Source organism: Lepisosteus platostomus, chromosome 5 (genome assembly GCF_059453375.1).
Source record: "Lepisosteus platostomus isolate fLepPlt1 chromosome 5, fLepPlt1.hap1, whole genome shotgun sequence".
NCBI lineage: Eukaryota > Metazoa > Chordata > Actinopteri > Semionotiformes > Lepisosteidae > Lepisosteus > Lepisosteus platostomus.
Window position 1 is genome coordinate 52,292,708 of NC_142615.1, and position 17,801 is coordinate 52,310,508.

Consider the following 17,801-nt stretch of genomic DNA (forward strand, 5'->3'; position numbering starts at 1 on the left):
CACAGTGACAGTGACACTGAACGGGGCGCTCGCTCAAAATTTACAAACAAAAGCCGAGCAGCAGGACGCAGTCATGCTAGAGAAATAGAAGAACAGGGGACGGCTGGCATTACATGTTACAGGTGCGGACTAACAACGCACAAAGCAGATGAATGCGGAGCGTGAACAGCAAAATGTCTACACTGCAAGAAAACAGGACATTGTGCACAAGTCTGCAGAACATCACGTCCGAGTTTAAGGACAAGTATCCCTTTTATTGTTGTTGCTGCCTCCAGTTTACATTTGGCGATGTAAACCAGATTCAGAAAAAAATAATTTGAACAACCTTATTCCCATGCTTCCTCGAAGGCGCGGTGGCCAAGTGGTAAGGCGTCGGTCTCGTAAACCGAAGAGCGTGGGTTCAAGCCCCACCCGTGCCTGTTTCATTTGTCACCGCTTTCCTTCAGTTTCAAAGTCTTAAAAAAACTCGCAATGTAGGGATCTCAATAGTAAGAGAACATAACTGTCGCCAGTGATTAGTGTTCTTGCATATCCTGCCTTGTTTTTTAGTCGACAAAGCTTATCTCTCTTCACACCCATCTTCCGAATGATCGCCTCAGCATTGGGAAGGAACGTGCGCTTGGTACAGCCCCCGACTCCACGGTCTGATCACAAACAGATCGGGTGAGCTGTCAGTCCAGGTTGGAAGTTACGTTCGTAAGCACTTAAAATCTGATTTAGGAACGAGAAGACCATGCTTTTTTATACGAGTAAACGATAAAATAATATACTGCCTGCAAGACTATGTCAAGTTCAAGTTCAAGTCCAAGTTTATTGTCATTATACTCATACACAGGTATATGGTATAACGAAATGCTATTTAGCTAGCTCTCGGACATAAGTAGTACAAAGAAAAAAACACAGCAACAATACAATTATATAACAGAAGAAAGACAACAGCCGATGTGCATAAAACAACAACAGGCAGTATGCAAAACAACAAAAAGGTAACAGGTTATGTGCAAAAACATGCATCAAAAGAATGAAATAAAGGGATAGAAATGATGGGGAGTGAGCTTTTGACATGTATGGTAGAGGTAGATTTTCAATGTGTGTTTGAGTTTTTGGTAAGAAAGAAGGCACTGTGAGTTTCAGATCATAGGTGAGAGGTGAGGAGAGAGTGAGAGAGGCTGGGAGTTTAATAGTTTGATAGTGCGGGGGTAAAAGCTGTTTCTGAGTCTGGTAGTCCGGACCCGAATGCTCCGCTACCGTTTTCCATGTCATGCTAAACGCCACAAATTGTGTTCGTCCAGTCGTATCAATCGTCCTAAAGTTACGGAAAATCGGATGCGACTGGTGCAATCAGCACACATTTTTTCAGGATAGTCGAGCGGTTTAAAACAGCAAATTCACAGCTTCGTGTCTTTTAAGCTTTGTGTTTCACTCTCCAAACAGAGGCACGGGTTCAAATCCCACTTCCGACAGTCAGGCGTTTTACCCTGTCTTTTTTTACCTGCCTTTACACTGTTTCAGTCTTATTGTGCTCACTGACAATCACAGTACGAGGAAAACGGAGAAACTGCTTAGCAAAAACAGGGACAGAAAAAAGCTTCGTAAACACGTGAATGTGGTTAGCAGCAGTAAGGTATGCATTCAAACGTTTAAGGCAGATTTATAACAGCAGCAGAAGAAAGGTGCAGCCTTTGTGAGAATTCGCAGGTTTTTATGCTGCTTGGACTTCTTTCAAGCCTATGAAGTGACCCCCGTTTTATTTTCATTTTCAAACTTCAGAACCGAATAACAAAAAGGTTTCATGTGTGACAGCATTCCGTTGCAAATACCGGTTCCACGATGTATTCAGCGACGGGAATTAAATATTTTAGTGCTGGCTCAAATGCGAGGAATTTCAGAAAAACCCGGAAAAGCAACGCTTGCAGTAAATGACAAATTTAAAGCGTGTAGTCAGCATGAACAGAACAATGCAATGCTCTGTAAAAACGATCTGGAGCCGCAATTACTCTTTTATCTCGGGCAGTTCATTCCGATAAGATGTTTCCGCAGAATAAATGAAATGCCGAACTCCAAACATGTTGTTGCCATTATTGTTACTCCTGCTGCTGTAGTTTTAAGCTTTAATCAGTGGGTATGTAATGTTGTAAAGGGGCTGGACTACTTTGTTCAGTCCAAATTCCATTATGTGAATTTATGCTTTTTTAATATAAGCATTAACAATACAATGCGTGCTCAAAAACCGTTACTTATTAGCTTAAGAAGCGGCAGTGTTTTGACAAAGTGTGGTATTCGAACAGAAAATGCTGAAGTGTTTAATACTTGCTTGTGAGCAGATCTCCCTCGATTTAGACAAACTCTTGTTCGGCCGATGATTTCATATCAAAATCTGAATCAAGTGGAAAGAAAGCTGAATTACGCTGGGTACTGGGTATCACTGTTACGCCATCAGGTCATGCTAGGAGGATTGGGGGATCAAATTGACACAGAGGGACCCAATGTGGGGGCTGAACCCACAGTTCTGAGATTAAGAGATTCTTGCTCTATGGACTGCGCCTATATAACTCTTGTGCTACAGCAGTAATGTTTCTGGGTGTGGATGAACATGACATAATAGGTTGACAGCAGGAACACGTGGCCCACAGGCAGTGACAGTATCGCTATCACATTTGGCTGCAGTATATTGTGTTGAGAGCAGCAATAACGTTCCTGCAGAGATGGGAGTGCCTTTAATACAGCTCTTTTAATCGGACAGAGTAACAGGAACTGACCTAAAGTTTCGGCTGTGGATCCATCTCCACATGGGGGAAAGAGACAGTAAAATTGCGATTAAGAAACAGAAAGATTTGTGCTCGCTGCAAAGTAGGAAAGAGGTGGTCAGACACATAAAACAGCTTGGTGATAATTTGCAGCGACAGTTTTATGTTATTTAGTACACGATTTCTCTTCATGTTCCTTAAGATGTGTAATTTGTATGTTGGTTGTATGAGAACATGTTCTTCTAAAGTCCTGTCAATTGACAGAGGAGAGCTAGCTGGTGCAGTCGAACAAATCCGTGTCATATTTTTAAAATAGTTTAGCTAATGAGCAACGAGAGTATAAATGAATTCTCCCACCCTCCATTCGAAGATAAAACTCCATGTGCGAGTCTAAGTTTCCTTGAAGCTACTGATGTTCGTCATTATTGGACATTCCCGGTGATATTGATTAAGGAGCTCAATTTTTACTTGTTGTAGTTCAACATGTGCAAAACATTCGTATCCCCTGCAAATATCGGCAAGGTCAGTGATATTCTCAACAATTTGTGCCATTGCAATTCGTGCAATTCATGCCATACTTTTTCGAAATGTATTCTGACATGCCAGGATCATATTTAAAAAACTGGTGCCTTAAAATTTCTTGGACTTCAGGATTTTGATAGTCTGTTACATTGTCTTTCACACGTCGGTGTCAGAACTGTGAGACATTTTCATAATCGGGGGGAAGGCCGTAGCAATAAGCAGAAAGTGCATTCACCTTTTCTCAGTGTAAATCCGTGTTGTGGTGAGTTTTTAAAATTGGTTTGCGATTTTCTGAAATATATTCCATACAAAAATATAATTTGGACAGTCGCTATTTATTTGGATATTCCCTTTCAGTGAAGATGTCTGCAGTATTCCAGCCGGATTAGTACTGATCGAAGAGAGCCATCTACAGGCGAAAGGCGACATAACATCACAGCAGCACCATTTAAGGTGGAACGAAAAACACGCATAAGAAGCTGGCGAATAAGAAGCCAACTTAAGCCTCGTAGCAGACCCTGGGAGGCACGCTCAAAATAATCATCTTTCCCAGTACTTCAGAGTCATATTTAGATCGCTTTACTGCAATTTTATTTGACTGATGGGAGATGTGAAGCCATCGAACCTGTACTGCGCTTTCACATTGAAATTGAAGCCATTTCTCATGCTTTCTCTCAGTGTCCGGGCTGCAATTGCGTGTAAAGAAGGCGACTTGAAAATGAAACGTGTAATCACTTTACAGAGGGTCTTCACGACGGGGTGCGTCAGCTAGTTCTCCATTATTGTCAGTTTACTGGACTTCTGAAGAAACCTATCTACAATGAAGATACAAACTGCACGGTTTAAGGCACATGAAGATAAATCTGTTTGCTGATTGACTCAAAACATGTCGATACAAATAATCTGCCAGGCTGATTTACTTGTCCGACCACCTCCCTCCGTCCCCCTTTGCTGTTAGCACAATTCTTTCAGTTTCTTTTCTTGTATTTTCCTTGCTATTTTATTGTTCCTTTTCCCCAGGTGGAGATGGATCCACAACCGAAACCGTTTTCACCCTGTGTTTCTGCACCGTCAGTCTGTATGAAGAACAGAAGTTGCACAGCTCCAGTGGCGCAATCGGTCAGCGCGCGGTACTTATACAGCAGTGCACAGCAGAGTCATGCCGAGGTTGTGAGTTCAAGCCTCACCTGGAGCAGTGTCTTTCTCTACTGAGCACAACTGTCGAGTTTAGATGCTCTTAGATATTTGATGGAGATAAATTAACATCAAACGAACAAGTAACGATTTATTTCGAGTCACAATCAAAGAAGGCTCCACAGCTGAAACGTTGTGTTTACCTCTATTTTCAGCATGGAATAAACCTATACTTTTCCATTTGCAGCCCACACATGCTGTGATGCAGCTCCCTACTTAAATTACTATCAGCTGTATACCTCCAGTTGACCTGTACACAAATATATGAGAGGGGTCTACTGAGACGAGAGGAGCACTGAAGACTTGATAAAGCTCTCGCATTAGATTATGTGTTTATGTTGTTCCCCAGATTTGTTTTAATGTTCTTTTTCTTTTGAAGTTGTTGTGTTTGGTTGTTTTTTTATAGTTGCTAGACAACTACAGGGATTTACCTAGGTTCCCGTAAGACTTCTCGTTTTGTGTTTGTTGTGTTTTCGGGTTACAACAATTTTTTTTTTCTATTGATAGGACCCCACGCATTACTGTGGGACTAGTTAACTTTAGTTCATACATTGTACCTGAAATTACCACATAAACTACTACTGTACTCTGTTTTCCTTTTTTTTTTAAAAAAAGGCAAACCTAATGTTTGTTTCTCCTTGCTTCTGATTGGTAGCTACAACGGGTCAGTTGCAACAAACTGGCTGCTGAAATTTGTCAGCAGCTCTGTAGCAAACCTGTTCTCAATTGCAACAAACCTAAAATAACAACTGCTCCCCATTAGATGTTACTAAAGTAGGAGACTAAGCAGACGAAGTGGAACAATAGATTACATTGGAACTGTCCTGAATGTAGTGGAAATAATATCGTCATTAAGTAATGAACAATTGCTTTCCAGACACTACAATTATTCACAAGGAATTTTATCAATACATATTTTATTAATAAAAGTGTAATATCTTAATAATGAAGTTTAATGTTATCTATATTAGTAGCTGTATTACAGGTAATGCATGCACAGACTTTATTATACTATAATGAATTTTCAGGTATCCCGGGGAGAGAGCTGAAATGAAGGAAATACATATTTAAAAGGGGTGTAAGTCTTAAATGTGTTCTGTCACATAGGGGTGTTACTTGAATAGATTTGTTGTAATATTATTTGACTCTACACTTGTGTTTCTCAGGAGACAGCATTAATATTGGGGATTTGCGGATACAGATAATAAGTTGTACTATACAGGCAAATGTATGGTTACCTTAATGAAAAAAACTCTTATCATTACCCTTTTCAACATTATTATTTAAGACAGTCTTTCAGAACAGTATTCTCGTATTAGTGGCTATAGTCTAATGATAACGGTGGTGAAACAGGCGAAATGTGCGGAAAGAATTGGAGATGGAACAGGAGACTCATCCAGTCGATAGAAAGCTTGGGTAGGACTGCACAAACACCGTGCCAGTGCTTAGTAGCGTCATTTAAAAATAATACGTGGTTTAACAATATCAACTGCTCTTCTGTGAGCTCAGCTCCACTACTAGTAATACATTGCCCAAATTTTCAAATCAGATACATGTGTTTTCTACATGTATGTAATTGGTACTTTTTTTGTTTTAACTGATTTAAAATATAATCTTTCTAAAACAGACAAAGGGTTTATGTGTCGCGCTGAAATTCACACACAAGTAAGGAAAGATATCACGCTTAGGAAGAAATCCAGAGTGGAGACGCCGGCGATTGAAAACAACCACATACAGCCTGTATGTGCTCTACCACTGAACTAAACTTCCGACAACTACTGTATCTTTATCTGCAGCACTTTCTTTTAGGAAGAGTGAGGAGTCTACAAGCCTAGAAAATAAGACAACTAAGTGAACGACAAATTTTCACTTTTTGATTAAAGAACATAAAAAACACCTTTCTTCCAGCCAAATTCAAACCAGAGAACAAAGAGTTCCCAGCTGTTTCCACTATATTCCTCCGCTCTTACAACTGAGTTATCGAAAACACAGGAAGCCCACCTTTTGTCTTACATAAAGCACAATGTAGTGCAGCGGTCCTATTTATTTAAAACCCAGTTCGAAATCAAATCTCATTCCCATAGTCCTGTTTAGTTTGAATTTAAGCAGTTGTAGCAGCAATGCTTGGTAATAAGACAGAATTAAGCGTTGCTGTGCTTTCCTTAATGAGGCCCCATCTCATTCTCCATCTCTGTGGTGCAGCCACAGAGAAAGTATTCATGCAGGCTGATTTAAGATGTTTTCTTTTGATAAGGGACAGCTCCCAAACGGGGATGCACTTAGCTTAGCCTGGCTATCATGATCAATGGTCATCCATTGGCGCCTATCTGTCTAGGGAGTCCCAAATGGACATCTGGACTGCATTCCTAAGTGTCAGGAGTAAGTGACTCGTATCTCACCTTGATCAACCAATCAGAGACTGGCAGGGCGTGGTAACACCACGTGGGTCTCCAATGCCCACCAAACTCTCAACCAATCAGAACACATCTGTGTCTTGGTCAAAAAGGGAGCGCAAGCTCAGGTCGGGGCTCTCCTTGGCCATTTTCGCGCATCCTCAGAGACAATCACGTGACAAAGGCTGTTGTCTGCAAAGGGACTTGGACTTTGTTCTAAGCGCGGGGCCGAGGATCCCGTACGTACTCAGAATTCTACCAACGTGAACGCTCCGCTTGATCAACGGCAGCCCACAGTTGGACCCTCGTCGACAACCTGAATAGCTTATTCAGAAGCAGCGCTGGACTGGGAACAAACCAGCTTCTTCCTGGGCAAAAGAGTGACTTGTGAGGACTAGCGGTCACACTCTGTGCATAGAGACTTTCTACTAGCCAGCCGGACTGCTGGTAGATCCCCTCGGAGCAATGACTGCCCTGCACACCGCAGTCAGATTCCTCCGCCTCTCCTACTCCGAGCTGCACCTCGACTGGTTTGCCGGTAGCTAGAGGACGCCGGGACAACGCCCATTGGACAACCGCTGGAACCGAGGCTGCAACAGAGCCTGTCAGCTGGTTTGGTGTTCATGCCGGGAAATTCCAAATACATACACAGTGGATAAGTAAACCCCATGTTCTACATTGCATCTCGAGAATTCAGTTGTACCTCAACACAAGTTGTTATCAATTTAATTCATGAGTAATGCATTTACTTCCGAGTTTAGAGTAATAGTGGGTAATAACACTGATTAGCGATTTGGTAACCGAACGATATATATTGACATATATTCTCTGTTGTGTATCTTTTTGTGTTTGCATCTCTTCAAGATTATATACCTTGTATATTGATAACCCTCACAGTAAGGTCTGCCGCTTGTATCCAGGCAGACTAGTATATGTTTGGTGTACAGTTTATATTAATAAATGTATCTCATGTATTAATCCAATGTGTGTGTATTGTTAGTTGTTCTGACGATTGATTTCCTAAAAGCCCCAACGAACAACCTCGTGATTACTGCTACAATTAATAATTGTCTCAGTAAACCCATCAAACCACTACATTTAATGGCGTCCCTGTGAAGGCTGAGTTTAGAATGAAATGAGAATCAATCGCACAGAATAACTGATATTGCTGTGAGTTCAAGTTCAGCACAGCACCACAGCTTCTATACGCGAATACCAGGTGTGCTGATAACTGCGTAAAGAAATCCCCCTGTTTTCTAGCGTTTAGTGTAATGTGTGCTGATTGGAAATCCATCTGCTCGGGTGTTTAGATTCCATACTGTAGTTTGGTGAAAGGAAAAAAAAGTAATACTCTTAAAGTTTCTCTGACGCAATGACAATGGTTGCTAAAATGTCTGAAGTGGAGTCGCTTATAAGTACTATTTCTAGCAACGACAATCCTGGTTACTGGAGCGGTATCGAAAAGTTGAACTTTGATGATATTGGGAAGCTGCAAGTAGATTTAGTAGCTAAGGTAGGGAACCAGCTTAACACAGGAGGGTCTGTGAACGCAGTTCAGGTCCTATCGAGTTTCGCCTTAAATCTAGCCAAACAGCTGGAACTGTCTTTGTCTGAGCTGACAAAGTTTCAAAAGCTTCAGGGAAAGCTAGAAAGATATAAGGCGGAGCGAGTTGAGTTGTTGGATATAATCAGAGAAAAGAGAGTGAAAAATGAGGAAAGGAAGTTTTAGGTAAATTAGATGACTTGTCTGCTAGAGAAACTGCGGCTGAGGTAGCTAGGAGAGACCTGGAAGCGAGCTTGAAAGAAAAAGAAAAAGAAATTGAGAGTTTAAATGAGCTCAGCCAGGAAAGGCAAAAGGAGCTAGATGCTGCCGTACTGGAAGCAAAACAGGCTAGATCCCACTTGCATGCCAGACCACCTAGCAGCCCGGAGCGCTCACCCAGTGCGCCAGGAGGGGGTTTCTCCCGGCCAGGGTCTGTGGTCGGATCGGCATGGGGGAGATCGCCAAGTCCTGTTCGGACGCTTCGGGCGATTCAATTCAGGCATAGACCCCCTGCTCCTGATCACGGCCGTCCTCCTGCCCGCGGAGAAACCGTAAAAATTAACCTCCACTCCCTGAGGCAGTTAGCCAAAGATGAAGAAAGGTTTGACCTGTCAGTGTCAGGGAATAATGTGGAAACCTACATCGATGAGCTGAGATATACTTTGCAGTTTATGCCCGAAGCGTCCGAACAGGAAAAGGCTATGTTAGTAAGGAAAACTACCAGCCGAGCGGTCCACGAGTGGATGTCTAGACAAGGACCGGAGGTCTGTAATAGCTTTGAGGAGCTGTGTCAGGCAATGATCGGAGAATTTTCGGCTTTTATCGATCCCATATCTGCCGTGGCCGCTGCGCACCATATTAAGCACAAAAAAGCTGAAGCCCCTCGCGACTACTATGAGAGGCTTAGGCGCACTTATTTTGCAGGGCGGAATGAAGAGGGTTGCGAAGAGAACGTGAATTTCAAAGGTTTATTCATTGCTAATCTGCATCCCTCAGTCAGGAAAATGATTGTGATGCACACTGATGCAAAAGCGATGAATATTATGGCTGATATTAGAAGGTTGGCTCAAAAAGCCTGGGGAGCTGAAGTCTCTGCTTCCTCAGAGCGAAAACCTGCTAAAACGGCCGTGTTCGCCACTAAAGCCAGCAGGGTTGACGACTCGCCTCAGCTCGAGGGAGCTGAGGCTCCTGAGCCCTATAAACCCCGGCGCAAAATAGGCAGGCAGGACCGCACTAAGCGTCAGAGCCGCCGTGAGTGCTACGGGGAAGGCAAGGGCTCAGGCAGAGCCTATCATAAGGCTGGACGAAGGGAGTCGACTGCAGCCCGCTTGGCCCGGCTTGAACAAGCCCTGCTTGAGAGATCAGGACAGGGTAAACCTTCCGCACCGAATGCCGGAAGCGTGAATGAGCTTAGGGGGACCACGCCCCTTCTCACTGGAGGAGGCGGGGATCCGTCCCAAGCCCCTCCCTCAGTCTATCTGATTGGGTGAGGGGTTCCTGCCTGGAAGAAGGCTGTGACTTTGAGTTGGGCGCTGACCCCGCCCCTGAAGTCAAAGAAAAGGCAGGCTTCCAACAATTCTTAGGGAATCTCAGCCAGAAAGGCAAAGCAAGGCGTATTTCTATCAAGTGGGTAGCTGCGTCAGCATGCGTAGGCTGCAAAGGAACAAGTAATAGGTTTATTCCATGCTGAAAAAAAGAAGAAAGAGAACACAACACCTGAAGAAGGCTCCACGGCCGAAACATTGTGTTCTCTTTCTTCTTTTTTTCAGCATGGAATAAACCTATTACTTGTATTTATATCAAGGTTTCTCTTGAAAACGTCTTAGATAGAGAAGCACTGATTGACACTGGGGCTGAAATTAGTTTGATGTCAGCCGATCTACTCAGCGAGCTCAAACGAGTAGCAAAAGGAAAAGGCATCAGACTTAAGGTAGAACTGTGTAAGATAGATATTTCCAGCTATACCCAGGATCATGCCAGGATCACACACCGAGTGTGGGTGGCACTTAGGTTCGGGCCAATGAATGTGGTGCATCCTGTTTACATCTCTAGGTTTAAAACAGAGCCACTACTCATTGGCCAAGACCTGCTTGACAGGCTGGAGCCTCTGGTGGACTGCCAGCGTGGAAAATTGTGGGCTCAGGTCAAAAACCCTAAGCCTGTCGCACAGCAAAAAGGGGGTTTCAGTGGTTATGCTGTGATCACACAGTGCCCACTGAACACTATAGCTGAGTTGGAGGTTCCACCTGGTTCCTCTGGACGAGAAATAAATGTCTTGCTTTCCAAAACTACAGGGAAGTCCTGCCCAGGCCAGCACTCCCACGGTCTCCCAACTACAGGAGCAGTGCTCCGAGCAGCTGCTTGACCCGCCAGGTAAAGCACACCCCTTTTTCATCCCTGAAGAAGAGTGGATCTCCCTGTCCGGTAATGAATGGGAGTCCTTTCTGTGCATCCTGGCACCTAAGGGGGACCAGGACTACCACCCCATGGTGGTGGGAGGGGTCCAGGTGGCAGAAGTGCAGGTTGATGATGTAATTCTTAGCCTCAGCTCTGAGAAGTCCATAATCAGTGAAGTCTGTTCGAGGACCTGTCGCGAAGCCGTCAGGTGACCCTGGTGACACAGTCACAGGTTCTGTGGTGGGCACCCCCACCTCATAGGTCCAATTGGAGCAAAGGAAGCTGTGTAGCTTCAATCTCCATCGGAAAAAGGAAGTTTGCTCACTACTTCCAGGTAGCACCTCAGCTGACCCATTCGGTCTGTATTTAACAGACCTGTTGGTTCGACTGGGCGCCCAGCTGGACACAGTAAACAGTGTGCTGTGGACACGGGTGAACCCAGATGCCCACTCTCTAAGCGGCGACCCCGAGAACATTCGGTCAGGTCAGACGATTCCTCAGGCCTGCCAGGTAGTAAACAAATTGGACCTGATCGTTCCTGCATCATCAGTAGGGTTTCCGGTATGCCTTGTCCTAAAGAGGGGACAGAGAATGGATGCTGAGATGGTTTTCTTTCAACCATCAGCTCAGTTCATCAGACTGAACCTAGCAGTCTGTGGTACCCCCAGACTGGAACGGAATGGCCGAGCCACCTGCCTGTTGGTGCAGAACATAGCAAAACAAGATGTCAAAATCCCTGCTCGCACTGACATGGGACTGGTAATTTACAATGGTTTCTATGATTTCAAACTGGCCATCCCAGTACTGGGGCAGCTCCCTGGTCCCTTGGCCAGGGAAGGGGGAACCGAGCAGGTGTACTACACCTACCCCTGGCGGATGATTGCAATTATGCCAATAGAGGGATTCTGCAACCAGGAGGTGTGCAGGGTGGACCTTAGCTATAAGGATGAGATGGTTGTGTACACAGTACGCGCAAGTGTTCCGACGGACCACTCAGCCGAGAGTGCGACCCGGGATACCGCCATGCCGTCAAAAGCGGGGTTGCTAGAGCAGGTACAGGAACAGGTTGGTAAGGCAGATGCCCTGGAAACGGAAAGCCAGCGTCAGCAGCTGCGTCAGATCTTCCAGGATTTCCAGGAAGTGTTTGCACGGGACGCCTATGACTGCGGGGTGACGGATTTGCACACAGTGTGCATTCCCACGGCCCCTGGCGCCCGCCCAACCTATGTCAGGCAGTATCGCATTCCCCTCACGGCATACGAGTCCATAAAGCAGACGTTGGATGCTCTACTAGAGCGTCAGATCATAAGGGAGTGTAACTCCACTTATAACTCCCCACTGTGGCCGGTGCTGAAACCCAATGGTAAGTGGCGTCTGACCATTGACTACCAGCAGCTGAATAAACAGGTTCCTTTGTCACGATGGCCAATGATCTACCTAGATCAGGAGTTAGCCAAGGTGACAACAGCGAAATATTTCACCACAGTGGATGTGGCCAATGGGTTCTGGACCCTTAAGATAGAACCGACAGACCAGTACAAACTGGCCTTTTCCTTTGGAAACAGGCAGTTCACCTGGAATCGATAAGAAGATAAGGTCTTCTCCCTTGAAGCAGGGTTCTCAGAGCACTGCCTTGGGGCTGCTCTGAGTCAGGAATATGACCAAGAGCGAAGGGTGGTGGCGTATGCCAGTCGAGCCCTGAGCCCAGTGGAGCAAAAGTTCTTGGACTGCGAGAAGGCCCTGTTGTCTACGGTCTGGTCGGTAGAACACTTCCGTAGTTATGTTGGGGGACAAAAGATCATCATCGAAACCTGCCACCAACCTGTGACATTCCTGCATAGCCAGAGACTGAAAGCGGGCAGGGTGTCAAATAGCAGGATTGTGGCATGGATGATGGCCCTACAAGGCTATGAGATAGAGGTACGTTATGCACAGAGCAAGAAAATGTACCTGGGACAGGGCCTGGCTTTGGGCCAAGTGTGTCACGGCTGTGACACTGACATGGAAGCTCCAGAAACAATTCCCGCTGCTGAGCTACCGAACAATCATCGGTACTACGATGAGAACGTGGGCCAGGGCTTACCCATGGCCTATGTTGACGGTTGCTCTTTTCGCCACGAACAGCAGGTGCTAGCAGGGGTAGGAGTAGTCTGGCAAGACAATACTCCCTGTGGGCCGACCCGCTATAAGCTAGGACCAAAGACTAGTCAGTATGCGGAAGTAGCTGGGGTGCTGATCACCCTCCAGCAGGCCCTGACAAATGGCCTTAAACAGTTTGTCATCTGTAGTGACTCGAACTACGCCCGACATAGCTTCCTGTCCCATCTTCCGTATTGGAAGGGTAACGGCATGAAAAATGCCCGGGGCAAGGAAGTAAAGAACAAAGAGTTGTTCCTGGCCAGTGACAAGCTCACGACCGAGGCTGGAATGATGGTTTACTGGAGGAAGGTGAAGGGACACTCCCAGGTGAAGGGACCCGACAAAGACGGGAATGATGAGGCCGACCGGCTGGCCAAATCTGGCGCCTTAGAGGGTGAACCCTGGCAGTTCCAGCAGGAATGGCTACCCCCAGAAACCATGGCTGAGGTCAAGGCGGTCACCCGAAGCAGGGCTAGACAGGATGTCAGAGCTGACCCTCAATCTGTAGTGCTTGGGTCACAGGGTTTTAACACCGATCTTGCGGAAATGCAGAAACAGGACCCAGCAATTGGGCAAATGTATCAGCATATCGCTGACCCAGTGAGTCAACCTCTTTCCGAGCAGGTGCTGAGCCAGTCTCCGGAGCTGAAGGAGCTGGCAGAGTTGAAAGACAATCTAAAAATTATAAAGGGGTTGTTGGTTTGTATACCAGTTGCACAAGGTGTCCCAAAGTGGGTAGTTCCCCGCTGCCATCAGGGGGTCATGATCCAACACGCTCATGACGAGCCCTGTGGGGGTCACCGGGGAATCAAGGCCACATACGACACTATCCAGCAGGTGGCATTCTGGCCTCACATGGGCCAAGACATCGCCGCGTATGTAAAGGGGTGTCTGACGTGTAGCCAGTTCCAACCATCACGGCCCTTGCACCGGGCACCACTCCAGAAAAAGGGCATGACATTCCCCTGGTCCAATCTACAAATGGATTGGGTGGGGCCGCTGGTGAGGTCATCCAGAGGGAACAAATATTTCCTCACTTTTACGTGTGCATTCACAAAATGGATTGAGTGCCTCCCAGCACCCAACGACACGGCAGAGACAACTGCAGTGCTGTTGGTGAACCATGTGTTCAGTCGATGGGGACTCCCCCTGATCAGGGAACCCATTTCACAGCTACAGTAATGGCAACCCTGTGGAATATGCTTGGGGTCAAGGCCCAGTTGCATATCTCCTACCACCCTCAATCCTCGGGCCAGGCAGAAAGGGCAAACCGAACGGTGGTTAGTATGCTCAAAAAGTTTGTCTCCACCAGCAGTAGGGACTGGGACGTTAAGCTGCCCCTGGTTCTGATGGCCATCCGAGCCACGCCCCATTGCTCTACGGGGGTCCCACCTTTTGAGATGATGACAGGTCGGAAGATGACTCTTCCCCTACACTGTCTTTATGGGGTGGAGGACCTGAGCACGACGGGGGCTGCTACGGCCCATCAGTATGTGTCAGACCTGCGAGCACATCTGCAGGCAACCTTTGCTTTTGCCCAGAACAATCTGGGAAGGAGTGCAGAGGGTAGGAAAGCATACTATGACCGAAAGGCAGTTAACCAGGAACTCCAAGTAGGAGACAAGGTCCTGTACTTCCAATTTGCCAAACTCACAGGGGTGGCCCGGAAGTTCTTACCCAGTTGGACAGGACCCCAGGAGATTGTCGATAAGGTATCACCGGTAGCTTATCGAATTCGGATTGAAAAGGGAAGGCAATCTCTGGTCTACAAGTGGGTGCATCACAACCACCTCCGGTTGTATCGCCCACCTCAAATGGTGCCGGAGGACACAGAATAGGGTTAAAAGTCCAAACCCGATCAAAGAGGGGGGTGCCCCTTTGTAGCTGCAGGTAGTTGGGTACTGTAGTGTAGGTCCTGCTAGGAAAATATATTCAAAATTATAGTGGAACTGTACCATGTGCCTCATCTGTGTTCCAGAATGGGAATCCTAAAACTGCCACGGCTGGTCCTGAAAGTACTGTGGATCGCCTCGACACAGGCCCTTGAAGTTGTGGAACCCGGTCCTCCTACTGGCATAGTCCTGCAGGACGCTCCCGGATTGTTGTTAACAAATTGCAGAACATATACTCAGCGAGTGTATGTACGGCTGGACCCACATGATGTGTTTCAGAAGCACATCAACATGAACAGTAGGGTGTCCTATCATGGTAGGTAGTGGGCTGGGGATACTATATGGCATGCCCAGCTAGACACTATACACATGCTCCGCCAGCTGAGGAAGGCAACAGTCACCCAGGAGGAGATGACAGGCCTCAGCCGCCCCAAAAGGTTCTTGGGGGGTCTGATTGCTGCGGCCTCTGCCGTGGGTTCACTATTTTCAGCTGGTCTGTTTGCTGCTAACACTGTCACCCTGACCACCCTGAGTAGGCAGGTGTCTGGGTTACGTAAGGAAATGCCAGAAATTTATGACAGGCTGTATCAACAGCAGCAGCGGCTGAAAAGCCTAGGGAAAACCTTACAGGGCACAATTTTAGCAGTAAACCTTCATGCAGCAGTGTTAAATAACACCCTCCACACCGTGGGCAGGATTGTCGACGTGTTACAGTGGGACTATGCTTATGTGCAACAGGTCAGAATGCTGATGCAGGATCTGCTTAGGGAGCTTAGTGCCACGGTAACTAGCCTAGCCATGGGACAGATTCCAACCTACTTGGTTCCACTGTCCTTAGTAGAAGAAGTACTGAGGACAACCACTTCCGAGATGGTGCAGCCAGTGCAAGTACATCTTGCATACAGTCTAGGCAGTGCCATTCCCATACATGTCAACCCCGAAGCCAAGGAAATAGGTTTCCTGTTGAACCTTCCCATCGTGAGTAGCAAGGATATCTATAGACTCAAGTCTATATCGAACGTTGGCTTCTGGAGGGGGGACATGCATGTGAAGTTGACCACCCCACCGCTCGTAGCTTACCAGGAGGATGATCCGAATTTGTACCTTGTTCCAAACCTTGAACTGTGTATATCAACCAAGGATATCCACTGGGTATGCCCAAGTAAGCCATTCCTTAGGGACACAACTCAGAGGTTATGTGGTATCAGAAAGGGGACTGCCACTGAAAAGTGTAAAGCCACAGTGACGAGCAAAAGTGAGGTTAAGGAACTCCAGGTTGAGCAGGTGGGAAAGATTTGGCTGGTCAGCACACCACAGTTACCTGTTACAATAACCTATGACAGACATGATACAGCTACCGAAGTGCAGCTACCCAACCAAAAAGTTTTTCTACAAGTTCCTGAAGGAGCTTGTAATGTTGCCATAGCCAAAATGTAAATGTAGTGGCTCTCTGAAGGCACCAGTTCTGTAGGGTTTGGGCATTTACTGGAATAATTATTAATTGTAGCAGTAAATCACAAAGTTGATTCTTTTGATGGCTTTAGAATCCAACCATGCGACATAACTCAAACAACGCACACACACAGGTACTAATACACGAGGATACATTTATTAATACATAGAATACGCATGTAAACCTAACAGATCTTATCGAGAGGGTTATCAGAATACAAAAGATATATATTCAGTCAGTTACGAAGTGTTACACATATCAAGAGGACATACGTTCAGTATATCATTCATTAAGACCGTTTCGTAAATGAACTTGGTTATAACTTCTACATTAGATACTCAAAACAAGTACATAACTCTTAGGAATTAAATTGATATCAACTGGTTGGGATAACAATTAAATTCTCGCGCTGTAATGCATTGAAATTAAATACTCATCCAATCTCTGGGGATTCAGATCTCCTGCGGGCACAAAGAAACAGTTGCAGGCTGTTGCTGTCAACCGGCTAGTTAGTGTTGGCTTTAACTAGCAAAGTTTGTGCACAGGAGAAAAGATGACTGTGGGTCCCAGCAAGTCAGGAAGAGGACCGGTTCGTTCCTGATGAAGCGTTAGTTCTGAATAGTGATTCAGCTGTCCACAGTTCCGACCTGTTCACGAGGCCTGCTGCTGGTGCTAACGTCGGGTGGATCCTCTGCTTACTCTCTGGCAACCACCGCTCTAGACTCTTAGAACAAAGGAAAGTTCTGGCACTCGGACACACTGGCCATTCCGTGGTTGTCCGGGCTGAGTCTCAGGATGGTCAGGAGGCGCGCTGCGAGAATGTCCTGCCCTTGGGAGCCTTCTGCTCCTGGGCCGTCCTGGCCTGGAATTCTCCTTTGAATTCCCTTTAGAAAAGTCCACAGAATTCTCCTGAATCCCTTCTGAATCTTACTGAATCTCTGTGTTGCCTGTTTTTACCTGGAGGAACTTCAGCTCATTGATTGGCTGAAAGTTCCATGGGCATCAGAGTCCCACGTGGGTTACTCGGCCCTACCAGTCCCTGGTTGGTTGATCAAGGTGAGATATGAGTCACTTACTCCTGACACTTAGGAATGCAGTCCAGATGTCCAACTGGCACTCCCTAGACAGATAGGCACCAATGGATGACCATTGATCATGATAGCCAGGCTTAGCTAAGTGCATCCCCATTTGGGAGCTGTCCCTTATCAAAAGAAAACATCTTAAATCAGCCTGCATGAATAGTTTCTCTGTGGCTGCACCACAGAGATGAACAGAGAAATGAGGCCTAATTTGGGAAAGCTCAGAAACACTTAATTCTGCCTTATTAATAAGCCTCGTCGCTACACTTTCAATACTAATAATACAGTGTGTCATTTCCTGCCCCAGTCAGAGGAACAGACAGTGAGCCTGTCTCTCAATAATAATAATACAGTGTGTGATCTCCTTTCCCAACATGAGGAACAGACAGGAGTGAGCAGGTCTCTCTATAATAATAATACAGTTTGTGATCTCCTGTCCCAG

General features: G+C 46.1%; 2 non-coding genes across 2 annotated transcripts; both read left to right on the top strand.

Annotated features, from left to right (window-relative positions):
* The first annotated feature begins 347 nt into the window (after nt 1-347).
* trnat-cgu (transfer RNA threonine (anticodon CGU)) lies at nt 348-419 on the top strand. The gene has a single exon. It is a non-coding gene; the product is annotated as a tRNA-Thr (tRNA).
* A 3,951-nt stretch (nt 420-4,370) lies between these two features.
* On the top strand, nt 4,371-4,464 carry trnai-uau (transfer RNA isoleucine (anticodon UAU)). Its single transcript has 2 exons — nt 4,371-4,408; nt 4,429-4,464. It is a non-coding gene; the product is annotated as a tRNA-Ile (tRNA).
* The last annotated feature ends 13,337 nt before the right edge of the window (nt 4,465-17,801 follow it).